The sequence below is a fragment of the Triticum aestivum genome, chromosome 3D (assembly GCF_018294505.1).
Source record: "Triticum aestivum cultivar Chinese Spring chromosome 3D, IWGSC CS RefSeq v2.1, whole genome shotgun sequence".
Taxonomy (NCBI): Eukaryota; Viridiplantae; Streptophyta; class Magnoliopsida; order Poales; family Poaceae; genus Triticum; species Triticum aestivum.
Window position 1 is genome coordinate 180,642,921 of NC_057802.1, and position 15,953 is coordinate 180,658,873.

Below are 15,953 nucleotides of genomic sequence, written 5' to 3' on the forward strand. Positions count from 1 at the left end.
GAAGACGAACGGAAGAGGGGCAAAGAAAAGTCAAATCTTTTCGAAAATCGTTTTAGAAGTGGGGGAGAGGAAAACGAGGTGAATGGTGAATAATGTAATGCGAGGGATGAGAGTTTATGATGGGTACTTGGTATGTCTTGGCTTGGCGTAGATCTCCCCGGCAACGGCGCCAGAAATCCTTCTTGCTACCTCTTGAGCTTGCGTTGGGTTTTCCCTTGAAGAGGAAAGGGTGATGCAACAAAGGAGCGTAAGTATTTCCCTCAGTTTTGAGAACCAATGTATCAATCCAGTAGGAGACTACACAACAAGCCACCGAATACCTGCACAAACAAACACCAACTTGCGACCAACATGACAAAGGGGTTTTCAATCCCTTCACGGTTATTCGCAAAGTGAGATCTGATAGAGATGATAAACGGTAAAGTAATATTTTTGGAATTTTTGGTATATGAAACAGGAAGTAAAAGATTGTAAAGTAAAAGAACGGTGATAGAAACTGGCATGTTGATGGGAAACTAATATGATGTAAAATAGACCCAGGGGCCATAGGTTTCGCTAGAGGCTTCTCTCAAGAAAGAAATTATTACAGTGGGTGAACAAATTACTGCCGAGCAATTGATAGGAAAACACAAAGTTATGACGATATCTAAGGCAATGATCATGAATATAGGCATCACGTCTGTGTCAAGTAGACCGAAACAATTCTGCATCTACTACTATTACTCCATGCATTGACCGACTCCTGCCTGCATCTAGAGTATTAAGTTCATAAGAACAGAGTAACGCATTAAGCAAGATGACATGATGTAGCGGGATTAACTCAAGCAATATGATGAAAACCCCATCTTTTTACCCTCGATGGCAACAAGACAATACGTGCCTTGCTACCCCTGCTGTCACTGGGAAAGGACACCGCAAGATTGAACCCAAAACTAAGCACTTCTCCCGTTGCAAGAAAAACCAATCTAGTTGGCCAAACCAAATCGATAGTTCGAAGAGACTTGCAAAGATATCAAATCATGCATATAACAATTCAGAGGAGATTCAAATACTATTCATAGATAAGCTGATCATAAATCCACAATTCAACGGATCTCGGCAAACACACCGCAAAAGAGTATTACATCGAATAGATCTCCAAGAACATCGAGGAGAACTTTGTATTGTGAATCAAAGAGAGAGAAGAAGCCATCTAGCTACTAGCTATGGACCCGTAGGTCTGAAGTAAACTACTCACGCTTCATCGGAGAGGCAATGGTGTTGACGTAGAATCCCTCCGAGATCGATTCCCCCTCCGGCAGGATGCCGGAAAAAGGCCCCAAGATGGGATCTCATAGGTACAGAAGGTTGCGACGGTGGAAAAGTGGTTTCGTGGCTCCCCCGGATGTTTTTGGGGTACAAGAGTATATATAGGAGGAAGAATTAGGTCAGAGGAGATACGAGGGGCCCACAAGGTCGGGGGGGCGCCCCACCGCCCTGGGCACGCCCTCCACCCTTGTGGCCGCCTCGAGGCTCCTTTGACTTGCACTCCAAGTCTCCTAGGTGTCTTCTGGTCCAAGAAAAATCATGGCGAAAGTTTTATTCCGTTTGGACTCTGTTTGGTATTACTTTTCTGCGAAACTCTAAAACAAGGAAAAATAGAAACTGGCACTGGGCTCTAGGTTAATAGGTTAGTCTCAAAAATCATATAAAATAGCATATTAATGCATATAAAATATCCAAAACAGATAATATAATAGCATGGAACAATCAAAAATTATAGATACGTTGGGGTGTATCAACCACTATTTAGAATAGTGTTCTAATGATACAATCATCTAGAAACCATGCCAAGTTCATAAATGAACTTTTGATTCATCACCCTTCATTTTTGCTTCTAAAGCAATAATATACTTAGCCTACTGTTAGAGAATTCACCACAATAATTTTTGAACCAATTGCAACTTACTGTGCCACCATAAATCACTTTTAAGTTGAAATCTCAAAAAATCACTTGGAGCACAGATGAAGATTTTATCAATGTACTACTTATAACAAGCCTTCATTGATGTAACTCCTTACAACAATCTCTTCATTTTCTCTGTGCGTGATAAACATGTCATTTATCCTTAATGACATTTGCATTGTTGTCCTAGGATCAACAATTTGACCATACTAGTAACTTTTACTTACAAACTTGGAGTATTGGAAATATCTGTTTGTTTACATACCATGGAATACATGTGTGGTTTAAATCATATTTCGCTCATCAGTATTTTAGGATACGGACTCCTTCCATGTGACATCGATAAGAACTCCTCTTGACATTTTACACACAAACTGCTTTAATATTCTGTCAATATGTATTTTGGCTAAGTCTGATTAGACACTACTATCTCCATAGATCATTATGTTTAATACCAAGACTATTCATTGCCTAAGTATTTTACTAAAAACTAGTTTCAATAAAGTCTTAATCCGTGTCAAGAAATTTACATAACTTCCAATCAACAGTATGTTATGTACATATAGTGTTTAGAAATATTATCATGCTCCCACTTACTTTCTTGTAAATACAAGCATCTTCACTTTACTTGATGCAATCAATTTATTTGACCATTTCATCAGTACGAAGATTCCAACCCCAGTATGCTTGCTTCAGATCATTATAGGATCTCTTGAAGTTTGCATACTTACTAGCATCCTCTGGATCGACAAAATTACCTTGGATCGTATCAAACATACAACCTTGGTTCTATTTCCATCTCACGGGAACCATTTTGACATCCATCTGTTTTATCTCATAATTGAAATATTTAATAATTGGTAGTTTAACCCAAACTGACTTTAAGTATTGCTATGAAGAGACACTCTCATCATAGTCAATTCTTTCATCTTGAAACTATTTGTAACAAGTCAAGCATTATAAAACATTTTTATCTTTGTCAGTTTATAGATCCATTACTATTCTTTAAACTCTAAGTCTTTTGAAGGGTTTATCAAGTTCTAAGCTTGAATTATGTGAATGAATACTGTCTTGGATTATATTGGCACATAGGCTATTTCCGGAGTCAGGGCCCATCAACGCTTCTCTGTGAATTATAGGTTCATTGTTTGCCCAAAAATATTTTGTCCGCATACCACAAAGGTCTGCATGAATTTTCCCAACCTATATAGTTCAACTGCAAGTTCGACCTTAGTCTCTATATCTTATGTAGAGGCTTTGCAATCTTGTCGAGTTGCACTGTCCTCCCACTCATTCTTTTGTAGATAACATTTTCTTCAAAACTTCTGCACTCTGTGGCAACACTTTGCTTCGGCGTAGTGATATAGGAATACCCAACTATTTGGGATAACCTACAAAGTAGCACTTATTTTGATAAATTTGATGGCGCTCCTTTTTTAGTGTAAAAGCCAGTCTCTAAAGCATCACTTTGAAAGTATATTGGCGAAATAATTAATGTCATCTTGGATCTCACCATGTCATAAAGAGTTTGATTGCATCTACTTAAAACAATCTACTCTCAGTAGTGTTTCTAGGAGGTGCAAGCTATAAAATTCTTTATAGCTCATCAGACATTTGCTAAATTTGCAACTCAAATATTCTTTTCTGCAATTCAATTGTAGAAACATAATTTTCTTGTTACAATAATTGCTAGCTCATTCTAAAAACCTTTTGATACACTTCAAAAGAACCAGGTTTATGTCTAAATTAGTAAATATAAACATCTACTTGAGTCATCCTTGAAGATAGATAAATCCACTGCTTGCAACAACACTTATTGGACTACACACATCGATATGCATATTGCCAATTATTTTGTTGCTTGTTCTCTATGGCCCTTGAACGGTATTTTAGTTTACTTCACTAATTGGACAAAACTTGCAAGTGTCAGATGATTCTCAATCAAAAGACTTAAAAATTCATCACTATGAAATTGCCCCATGCTAGTTTCTCCAATGTGACTAAATGCAGTGCCACACACATGTGGTATTCTTTTAGTCTTGCGACATTTAGCGTCGGTGTTATGGATGTTCAAATTTATTATCAATATTCATAATATAGATCTTATTCGCAATAAGAGTATGCCCTTTTGTTCATAACATCGAACAACTATTGTTCTGTCATGGACAACCTCCTTCATAACATCAAAAAACTATTGTTCTATCATGGACGACCTCCTTCATAACATTGAAAAACTATTGTTCTGTCATGAAGAACCTCCTTGCAACTTCTATGCAGTGGGCTAGAGTGTACAAAAACTCTAAAATGAATTATGATAATAAATACATAGGAAATACACTGATAGAAATACTGTAACCTTTTACAATCCATCAAAATATTTTGACCTCATTATTTGTTGGTCATTTAGGCCGTCGAAGTTTCTTGCAACGATTTGCAATAATATGCGATCGAGTCGATATACTTGTGATTCATCTTTTAACCACAATACCGAAGAATCTGTGATAAAAATTTTGATCCTTTTTCCGAAGAACTACACTATACTTGACCAACCACCTTTGCATGTCATAACTTGTATGACATTCGTACCTGAGCTGGACATTCAAGTCTTCTTTTCTTTCTTCCTTTTACTTATTATAGTTTTACTTCAATATTTCTCTTACTCTCAGAAGAAACAACAACTTTAAGAGTGACATGAGCCCCGAAATTCCCTAGGCATGTAAGTATCATTACATCCTTTGGTTTTATTCTTTCTCGATAAGTTTTCACCCTCAACACATGACTGGCTTTCTTCCGGATCTTACACATTTCATTCTTAAATATAATTCAACATTTCACTAGAATTTGCAAACAAAATACTTCTTTAGATATCGCATATCTTTTAGCCTTTGTTTGTTTCTGAAAACAATTTTCAGTTCCAAGAATATCACATAACTATCTCAAACATTTTGAAGTTTGGGTTTCTTGGAAGCAAGCATACCATAATGCAATTCTAGCTTTTGGATCGAAGGACACGAGTCTCGTCATCCATAGCATTAGCAAGAGAGTATTGTAAACATGCAATAGGACATAATCCTTGGCACTTTTTAGAGGACGAACCTCTGAAACATAAAGTTTCAACCAAATAAATAACAGTCAATCAATTTCAACAACAAAGGTGGAACTGTGAGCCATAATTCTACAACTATAATGCAAAGTACACATAGACATTGTTCATAATTAATTTGCACTAGTTATTAAACTTAATTAATACATAATTGTGCTCCCACTCAATTCAATATCTCTCAAAATTGATAGTGAGTGATTCAAGATCCAAGCTAGTTCTCAGCCATTGATGTGTACTTCACTGATGACGAGAATTTTGACCTGTGGGCAAGCTTTTGCCGATCATATCTCCATATGACTCTTGTTCATCTTTCGATGCTTTGTGCTTTGAGCTCAAAAATTATTCTGCTAGAACTTAAAAGACAACCGAGTGCTATCTTCATGCATGGTCTGACCGTCCCCTCCTTACACCTCACGATCGGTTTGTACTCATGTGTACATAACGCACTCTGGAAAGCTACGTGTTATAGACGGTTGCAACACTAGGAAGCTCACCTTATAACTTGATATTTACTGCGCGAGATCAACGTAATAATTGACTACTGCGCAATAAAAGGGTGCAAATAACAAAGGGATAGACATGTCAGGCAATTCATAATAGCTTGATATGGTATAGCCCTAGGCGTCGGGAGTCCTCCATGATCGTCTTCAATCTCCAATTGAAGCTACATGATGGCCAAATATTTCATTACCGAGGCAATTGTTTCAAAACATTGTCGTGGCGACAATATCAGAAAATTTTGTCGTGGTGACCATTTCAGATGTTCCGTGGCACCAAAATCTAAAATACTGTCGTGGTACGAAATTATAGCTCCTCGTCCCGCGCCAGGTACACCTTCTCCTCATCGGGGTCCTCTATGTACATCTTGCCACCATCACCTGTAATCTATCTCTATGATATTTACATTAAGGTGGAAATCTCGTGGCTCCAGCCATCATGCCGTGATGCGTAGGCCACTTAACATTACAACATATAACCATCTCATACATAAACTCATTATCATGATGAAGGCTATACCACATCATATGCAAACCCTGCAAAACCAAGTTAGATGTCCTCTAACCGGTTTTAGCAAAATTTTATTTACGTGGTTAACCAATTTTATCAATTAAGACTAGCTACCTACGCAAGCACAACAAAGCGATGTTCTTGATGCTAGATTAAATTTCGGGTTGTGTGAAAGAGAGACTTAATTATAAGTCTCATCCCCCACACTAAACTTCGTCAATACGCATGACCCCCTAGAAGATCATCCATCTATGGCACCCTCTTGTGTACTCGACGATTCACTATTCCCGGCTATAATGTAGCCTAAGGAACTGTTAGCAGATCATCGACAGCCAGAGCCGATCGATTGTCAGAACCTTGTAGCAAAACTACATCATTCTGCCAATGAACTGAACCGAAGCAACACTCGTGGGAAGCATAGCAAGAACATCAACCCACACATATCAGATGTGATCTAGATCACAACCTGCATCTACTCATAAACCTGCTCATGATGCCATTGTTGGGAAACATAGTAGAAAACAAAAACTTTCGCACCTACAAGCACCCAAGAACAATATGAAGATGCATAACGGGTTGTGATCAACGGTCGTTACCGACTCCGGAGTGCAGCGGAAGTAGACGGGTCGGTGTAAATCATACTTGAAGTCCCTCGAACGCTGATGATGATCCCGCGAACTGTCCTCGAATGTTCCCTCGAATGGAAGACCGAAAGCACGTCCTCTCTACTTGGTTGCAAGCGTACGGTCTTCACGATCCGGCAGTGCTTCGCCGTCTAGAGCTAATCTTCACCGGAGAATTAGAGGGAGGATATTTTAACCACACTGGGCTTCTAATTATGAGGATTAGAGGTGGCTAGGGCTAGATCTAATTAGTCAACTAGGACCAACTAGAACTAGAACTAGATCAACTAGAGGAGGCTCCAAAACTTGTGTTATCAATAGGGAGAAATCCTCTAGTATATATAGGTTGGAGGGGAGAGAGGGGGGATCCACCAAAGGGGAACGAGTCCCCTTGGTGCATCAGCCTTGGGGGGGGGGGAGTCCAACTCCCACCCCAAATAGGATTCGGCCCCCTTTGATAGGAAAGGGGGCGTCACTTCCAATATGGGCCTTTGTGGCCCATATCTCTCTCCACCTCTTGGCCTTATTAGGCCCACTGATATTAAATTAAATATATATATGTTCTAAACATTTTCAGAGAATTATATATATATAATTTAACATCCCCGGAAACATTTTCTACCTATATATATATATTAATAGGTAATACCCGGTATTACCATATATTCACCGAAACCCTTCCGGTGACCTCGAAACGCTTCTAGAACCTCTCGGAACTATTTCGGATATTAATGAAACAATCCCACAAATATATTCTGATCACTCCCGTCCCACTAGGACTTAGCAGATCATGATTACCTTAAGCTTGAGACCCCGTAGGTTCGGTAAATCATAGACATGAACGAAACCCCTTCGTTCAATGACCGATAGTGGAACCGTGGACATCCATATCGGTCCCTATGATTACACGAATGATATTCGAGTGAATATTTAGTTATCATGTGATGTTCCCTTTGCTTCACGATACTTTACAAAATCTGGTGTGCATCGGTATCCTCCTGAGTCGTCACCATGCTCACTATACCATTGTTCCCGTTACCGATTTTGTTCTTCTTTCTCATTGACGTTTTCCGGCATCCCTGTGACGTAGTCACCTGTGTCTGGCCATACAATGATGGATGCTGTCAGCGTCCTGGGAACGGGGGTACCCATACTTGCCTGCCTGCGGCCCATGGCGTGGCTCCGTCAACGGCCCGATACGGCCCAGCTTCAGTAACAACAACCCAAGACCCTCGCGAGGGGCCAAGCCTCGCGAGGCGGACGACACCAAGACCTCCCTAGGGGACGGCCTCACTAGGCTGGCTCCCGGGGAGCGGAGATATCTATGCAATATGCACCTCACAAGGTTCATATGTGTAACATCCCAAAATTCTAAATTTTGGAATGTTATAATAAACAGATAGATTGGATTGATTGTTTGATTGATTGACTGAAAGTGAGTGGAATTCGAAATCTTTTGAAAGTTAAATGAGAGGGAATAAAAGGACTTTCCCAAACTTTCTTTTTGCTTTTATGATCTCCATGAATTCAAATTCTTTTCACCACAAAACCCTGGAGAGAAGATGACATGACTTCTTCCATTTATTTAAATGACAAGGGGTGTTGAAAATATTTGAATTTCATTTGAAAATATTTCACATTTCTGAAACTTTATGCAACTCAATGATTTTCACGAGAGAAGATAAAAATGACTTCTTCAAAACGAATGAAATATGAGTTGGGAGTTTCAAAGGTCAAATTCAAAGTCCTTTTGGAAAGTATTTTTAATTTGGAGTTAATTGAGTCTTATTCAAATTATTTTTCTCCAAAATAAAAATATACAGAAAATAGGGTAACATGATTCCCTACATCAGAAAATTGAAGAAAAATAAATTTGAAATCATTTTTGTATTTTTAAAATGATTTTTATTGGATTTTATTAAGGCAGCAGCACTGTTTGATTTATTAAAATTTGTGTGGATATTTTTTGACTTCGCAAAAATGTTCATGTTGTAGAAAATCTTTTTCTGAAAATTTTGATATATAATATGCCTATATAAAATTTTAATTTATTTTCTTTATTCGGTTTTCCTTCTGTTTCAATTTAAAAAACACTGTACATGCGGCCCATAATTATTTACCGCCCAAACGCGTAGCATAGTGGCAGCGGGCGCCTCATTTGTTTTTCCCTCTCCTAAATGGGCCAGGCCCAGCCATCCTTTTTACTTTTTTACTTAGGCCGAATTTTGTTAAAGAAAAAAAAAACTGCAGTGTACGCGTGCGCGCGCAGCCGGCCCGTGGTGCTTTTAGCCCATGCGATCCCCGTTTATTTTATTTGTTCGTCTACGTTTAGTCCCACATTGCCTAGCCTTTAACCCCTAAACCTCTTTTCCACCTATAAATATAGATCCATAGAGCCTCCAAAAATTATCCATTGCGGGTTAAATCAATATTTTGGTTTGACTAGCTAAAAATATATTTCTCCTCTCCGGCGGACTTTTGAAAGTTGTCTCCACACTCCGAAGTCGTCTTTTCTATACCTTATAAAGGTATATTTATTCGTTCTCTGTATTTATACGTTAGATCTAGAATTCTTTTATCCGTAGCTATTTTTTTTTCTGTAAAACAGCTTGGCCCTGATTTTTCAAATAGCCATAACTTTTTACTTGTTCATCCAAATTAGATGAAACCAGCGTCTAAAGTTTCGTCTTGTTTTCACCTATCCGGTGAACCTGTCACATCAATTTTTTAAATTTTCAAATTTCGAAATTTGTTTCATAGTCAAATTTCTTTTGATCATATCTTTTTATCCGTACCTCCGTTTTCGATGAAACCAACACCCACTTCTTCGTTATGATCCCCTCTATCCAGTAATCCAACTCAAACATGTTTTCTGAAATTTTAAAATTTGAATTAGACCAGATTTGAATTCAAACTTCGTTTGATCGTAACTTGAGTTTCGTAGCTCCGATTTAGTTGATTCTTTTTGCAAATCGAAGCTCTTGACCTAAACTTTCTGATAAGGCCGAATTCATATAATTTTGGTACTGTTAGAAATTGTTTTATGTTGCAAGAGTTATTTGCTTGGTTTTGATGCTTCCCGAATCGTCTTCTTCGTTCTTCTCGATCTTTTGAGTGATTGCTTATGTGTGGTTACTATTGCTTGCTTACGATAGATTGACCGGAGTGTGACGAGTAGATCTATCCAGAGTATTGAGTGCGAATCATCTTCATCAACATTGCAGGCAAGTTCACACTTTGATCATACCCCGTTCATACCCAGTTTTTATTGCATTAGATCTGTTTTCCTCAATCACATTGCATGATTAGGATCTAATTAAATTGTGGGTACTGGGAAGTAGTTGAGGTAGTACCTATTAGCTGTTTTCTTATCAAACCCTTGGGAGTTACTTCTACGTTGCTTTTATTATTGCCATGCTATGCTCGTAGACGTGGATTTGGGTTTGAGTGATATCCATGACAGATGTGAGATGTTTATTAATGGTTTAACTTAAGGTGGCAACTAAAACTCACATCTGGGTGGATTGAGGCACCTGGAGAACCCAGTGTTGCCTGTATGTATAAGGTCCGCCACCCAGGCTCAAAGGGATCATAAGATTATTCATGCTAGAAACTTCCGTGTGCAGCCGCAAGCTATTATGGGCTCTAGCATAGCTGAGTAGGTTACAGGATCTCTTGAAGAGGTGGACTAGAAGATGTAGGGGAAAGTAGGTGTACCGGTCCATCCAAAGTAGAGAGTGACTGTTTCTGAAAGACTGTGTCTCGGTCATCCGTTTCTCAAACATCAGGCAATGCGAGAATCAAGCGGAGGCGATCGAGTCTTGTGGGGAAAAGTGCACAAACCTCTGCAGAGTGTACAAACTGATCATGATTAGCCGTGTCCCCGGTTATGGACAACTTGAGTATCTAGTTCTTGGATTATCCCGTTGATCTCATCATGTTACTTTAATTAATCTTGTTGGGTTAATGATGATACTTAATTGGGATTGAGATGCTGTCAACCATCTCAATGTTTCACAACCACCATGATAGTTAAATAAAATTTATTCCTTTGCAGTAGGGAAAAATTGGCTTTTCGCAAAAACATTATAACCATAGAGCTTTTCCACCAGCCATATATGCATGTAGTGATAGCCTTTGTTCATCATTTCTCTATGGTGTGAATTTGCCAGCATATTCCATGTGTTGACCCGTTTTCGGGCTGCAACGTTTCATGTTGCAGGATATCTTACGACGAGTAAGTGATACGTTAGGGTTATGATTTCTACACTCAACTTTGCCGTTGGTGTTGATGGGAATCCACAACCTTGTTACTTCCGCTATTTTGGATTGAGGTAATAGTATTTACGTTACTTTATACATGTGATTTACCTCTGTTATAAATCCTCGAGTACTGTGTGTGTCAGCATACCGATCCAGGGATGACACTTAAGCACAGAGACTTGATCCATTCGGGTCGGGTCGCTACAAGATGGTATCAGAGCACATGTTGATTGTAGGACGTGACCCTAGAAACTGGCAAGCCCATAGGAAGGATTTTCTCTAAAAACTTTCCTTTTCAAAAAAGATTTTTACCTCTCTTCTCTTCTGAGTTAATTCAAATATTCCCTTTTAGTGAGACCATACCCTTTTCCCTTTTGGACCACTCGAAGATTCGACGGATGAGACCACTTCAAGAAGTACAAGATATCGGACAACTAAGACCATTCGGAATGAAGAGGATTTTACCGTGCATTATGATAATGGAAACTACAATGGTTGAAGATTCCGAAGACTGGGAGAATTTGAAGGCTCTGAAGAATTGCCAGATGTGTATGACCTAGGAAGGTTACCCTTATGGAACTTGGCAGACTATGGAAGCTGTCAATACCCGAGATCAAGGTGTATCGGAGAAAGACCGAAACATGGAGAGTTAGAAACTCAAAGTTTTTGTTAAGAAAACCCAAAGACAGGAGATATCAGTTATGGAATGAAAGCTCATGGCAGTAACATGGGCATAAACACGGCTATCCATGATGTTATCGTCCGCTTATGCTATTGTCACCGTGCGGAGTTAAGCATGCAGATGCATGGAAGGATTGGATGGTAGAAGGCTGATGGAGCACCTATCAGCAAGATGAAGTTTTAACTTTAGCCCGGTGTATCACCAGGATCTGGAGTATTACATCAAGAAGTTTAGGATGGACCTGCAGGAAGCTGTATTTGACAAAGAAGTGTTTCGTGAAGAACTCAGAACCCAGAAACTGAAAGTAGCCAAGCAGGGAAAGCAAAACCTCGAGATAACGGAGACTCGTCAGGAACTGAAGGACAGTAGGATCAGGGTTCATGACAAGGATGTTGAGACCCAGGAGTTGGAGCGCAACTCCAGAAATTTAAAGGACGTCACGAGAGACTTCGCGTCAACAGAGATGATTTGGCAAAAGAACTTGAGAAGGACAAGCATGATTGCAAGAAGCCATCGGAGACATGACCAAGATTTCAAGAGTTTGTCGACTTTGAAGATTTTTGACCTCTAGAAGACCCAACCCCTGTTATATGCCTACGTTAGATGCGACGTTTGTGAGCTGGCATTTGTTTGTTGTTTTTTCGACAGCCACGATAAAAATCTGTCTTTTCAAAATTTTGTTTGTATTGTGTGCATCCCTCTCGATCTCTCTTATCTCACCCCAAACCCTTGGACCCAATAGAGGATGAATGGAGATGAGCTTGTATTTTCTGGACCGATGAGTCAATTGGAGACGGACCGATGGATTCAGAACATGGAGGATCACATGAAGAATAACCCTATAGTCGGAAGGGATATGACCCGGCATGCTCTTCAATGTTTTGAAAGAGGTGCTGCTACTTGGTGGAGGATGTACCAAACCATCAATGGATGGCAAGGAGTAACCACTTGGAAAGAATTTAAGTGGACTCTACAAAGATCTCGTCTTGTGTCCCAGAAATTGAGGCCTTATGGAAAGGATATGAAGAAACCTTGTGCATACAAGCCTTGTGGAGAAATAGGACACAACCATAAGGAACACAAGGATGAATGCCCTAATTGTGAAGGAAGTCACCCAGCTGAAGAATGCCCAACTCGGCAGATCACTTGTTTCTTGTGTGAAGGGACTACCCACTACCCTGCTCAGTGTCACATCTACCCCATGGTACAAAGGACCGTCCAGCAGAAGAAAGAAGCAATGAAAAGAGCCCTCATGGAAAGTTTAGAGGAATCTGTGATGAAGGAAGAGGTGGAGGACACACCCAAAGAAGAACCAAATAAACCCTGCACCAAGTCATGCTATTCATGTGGAGAAGAAGGACACATCTCCCAAAATTGTCTGAATGGGGATTTAGTAGAATTCCCGACAGAGGAAGTAGAGTATGACCCACAGGAAATAGAAGCCCTGATTGGAACGGAAAAGTCCAGGAAGAGAAGTAGATTGGATCTCAGGAACAACCCAATTTCTACAAAGAGAGACCTGAGTCATATCACATGTGTTCAAGTGCAAAAATTCAGGACACTACCACAATGATTGCCCAAAAGGGAAGATGAGGACCCCAGGAGGCTATATAATCACAAGGAAACCTCGAGATATGTCAGAAGTAATATGTTTCCGTTGTGATGAAGCAGGGCACTTTGCCAGAGAATGCCCCAAGGAGACGGAGACTTGTGACAAATAGTTGAGTGCAACGAGAAATATAGTAGTAGTAGTGTGGACATTTCTTTTATTAGTGAGGTGTCGGATTGAGGCATGTAATGGAATGCAGGAGATTGTAATATTTGAGAATCAATAAAGTTAGCATCATTGGTATTGATTTGGATTCTATGAGTTGTTACTCTATGAAGAAAGATTTTCACCATTTTCGAGGATATGAGAAATATGGTCTATGGAAGATTGTGCATCTTAAGGGTGGTAGTACCCTGTGAGGAAACTTGACCCTTGGAAAAAGGTAATGATATTCCACGAAGTGGATTTCGAACAAAATAAGTATGAGTTTTATTTTGATATGTTGGATACCCCAAAAATATGAGGGTATGGAGTATTATTGGATGTAAAGGAGGTAGTCTATGAAATTGGAGATGGAGCATGTCTACGTGTGTTCCCTCTACGAGGAGTTAAACTATTTGGAGTTAAGGGAAAGTTAGCCCCGAGAATTGTAGGACCATACCGAGTTTTGGAACGTATGGGAGAAGTGGCCAACAAGTTGGAGTCACCCGAAGGACTGTCATGAGTTCATGATGTGTTTCACCTTTCCCAGTTGAAGAAGTGCCATGCAGAGATGGCCAATATTCCCCTGTAAGGACGCTTGATCCTAGAAAGTATAGTGATGTTCCACGAAGTGGAGTATGGACTTCATAAGTATAAGTGTTTTTTTCTCTCGGTATGTGGGATATCCCACGAGGATGGAGAGTACTATTGGATATAAAGGAGGTATGATGTTGGAAATATGGATCAATAGAATTCCATGATGAGTCTGAGTAATCATGTCCTAGTTTGGTGCCAATAGAAGGAAGGAAGACAGTACAATGGGATGGATTTAAGAATACGGGAAGTTGGATGTTGGATTAAGGATCAGTTTTCCCCAATGATGAGTTCAAGGTTTACCAGTGATGAGATGGGCCATAACCCACAGGCCCCAGGACCTGCCAAGAAGCAAGCGCATTCTTGCTGAAGGAAAGACCCTGGAAGAAGTTACGATTTTATCGACAGACGATCTTATAGGAGTTACGCAAAACCTGAGGGTTGGGAAGGAACGATAGATGTTTGTTTGGCTTGCAGAATCCATGGATTTATCCGAACCTAGTTCGTCGACAAGAGAAATTCTGCAATGCTTGCGAGGATGACCGAGTGTTAGAATGCGAGATTCGCTAAACCATATACAAGGTAATGATTTGGGTGCGGGATGGATTGATCACCATACCGACTTACTCTTATTATTCGCTTTGCTATACGGGATGGTAAATCTGAGTGACTTACCTATAGTAGAGAGACGACGATCAAACCTTGCTTGAAGCTTAGAATGGTATAAGAATGTTTCCCTTGTACACGGCAGTTCTTGCCAACCGTAGGTTATACGGTGAGGTTCAACCCAGACCCATTTTCCTGCAGGAGAAACCGTAAATTGTTGACCACCATGAGATGTCGATAGTTGTTTAGTATTGGCGCCTGACCCGTCAGCTATGAAGACCCAGTCATGGAATAACCTTACCAAGATAAAAAGGACACAAGAATTGAGGAAAAGGTTATGCCGCTACCCAAGAGCAAGAGAAGGAATTTTTCCGAAAATTTGAGAAGACCGACATTGTCAAGAATAAGGATGGAGTATATGAGCTTTTATGGAACCGTAACCATGTTTCTAAGGGTGGTAGCACCCCAGACCCCGGTGATGATCGATGGATTTTGAGAAGACCCAAAACCTAACCTATTTCTTGCTAACCTCTCCGAATCTCGAGGACGAGATTCATTTTAAGGGTGGTAGGTTTGTAACATCCCAAAATTCTAAATTTTGGAATGTTATAATAAACAGATAGATTGGATTGATTGTTTGATTGATTGACTGAAAGTGAGTGGAATTCGAAATCTTTTGAAAGTTAAATGAGAGGGAATAAAAGGACTTTCCCAAACTTTCATTTTGCTTTTATGATCTCCATGAATTCAAATTATTTTCACCACAAAACCCTGGAGAGAAGATGACATGACTTCTTCCATTTATTTAAATGACAAGGGGTGTTGAAAATATTTGAATTTCATTTGAAAATATTTCACATTTCTGAAACTTTATGCAACTCAATGATTTTCACGAGAGAAGATAAAAATGACTTCTTCAAAACGAATGAAATATGAGTTGGGAGTTTCAAAGGTCAAATTCAAAGTCCTTTTGGAAAGTATTTTTAATTTGGAGTTAATTGAGTCTTAATCAAATTATTTTTCTCCAAAATAAAAATATACAGAAAATAGGGTAACATGATTCCCTACATCAGAAAATTGGAGAAAAATAAATTTGAAATCATTTTTGTATTTTTAAAATGATTTTTATTGGATTTTATTAAGGCAGCAGCACTGTTTGATTTATTAAAATTTGTGTGGATATTTTTTGACTTCGAAACAATGTTCATGTTGTAGAAAATCTTTTTCTGAAAATTTTGATATATAATATGCCTATATAAAATTTTAATTTATTTTCTTTATCCGGTTTTCCTTCTGTTTCAATTTAAAAAACACTGTACATGCGGCCCATAATTATTTACCACCCACACGCGTAGCATAGTGGCAGCGGGCGCCTCATT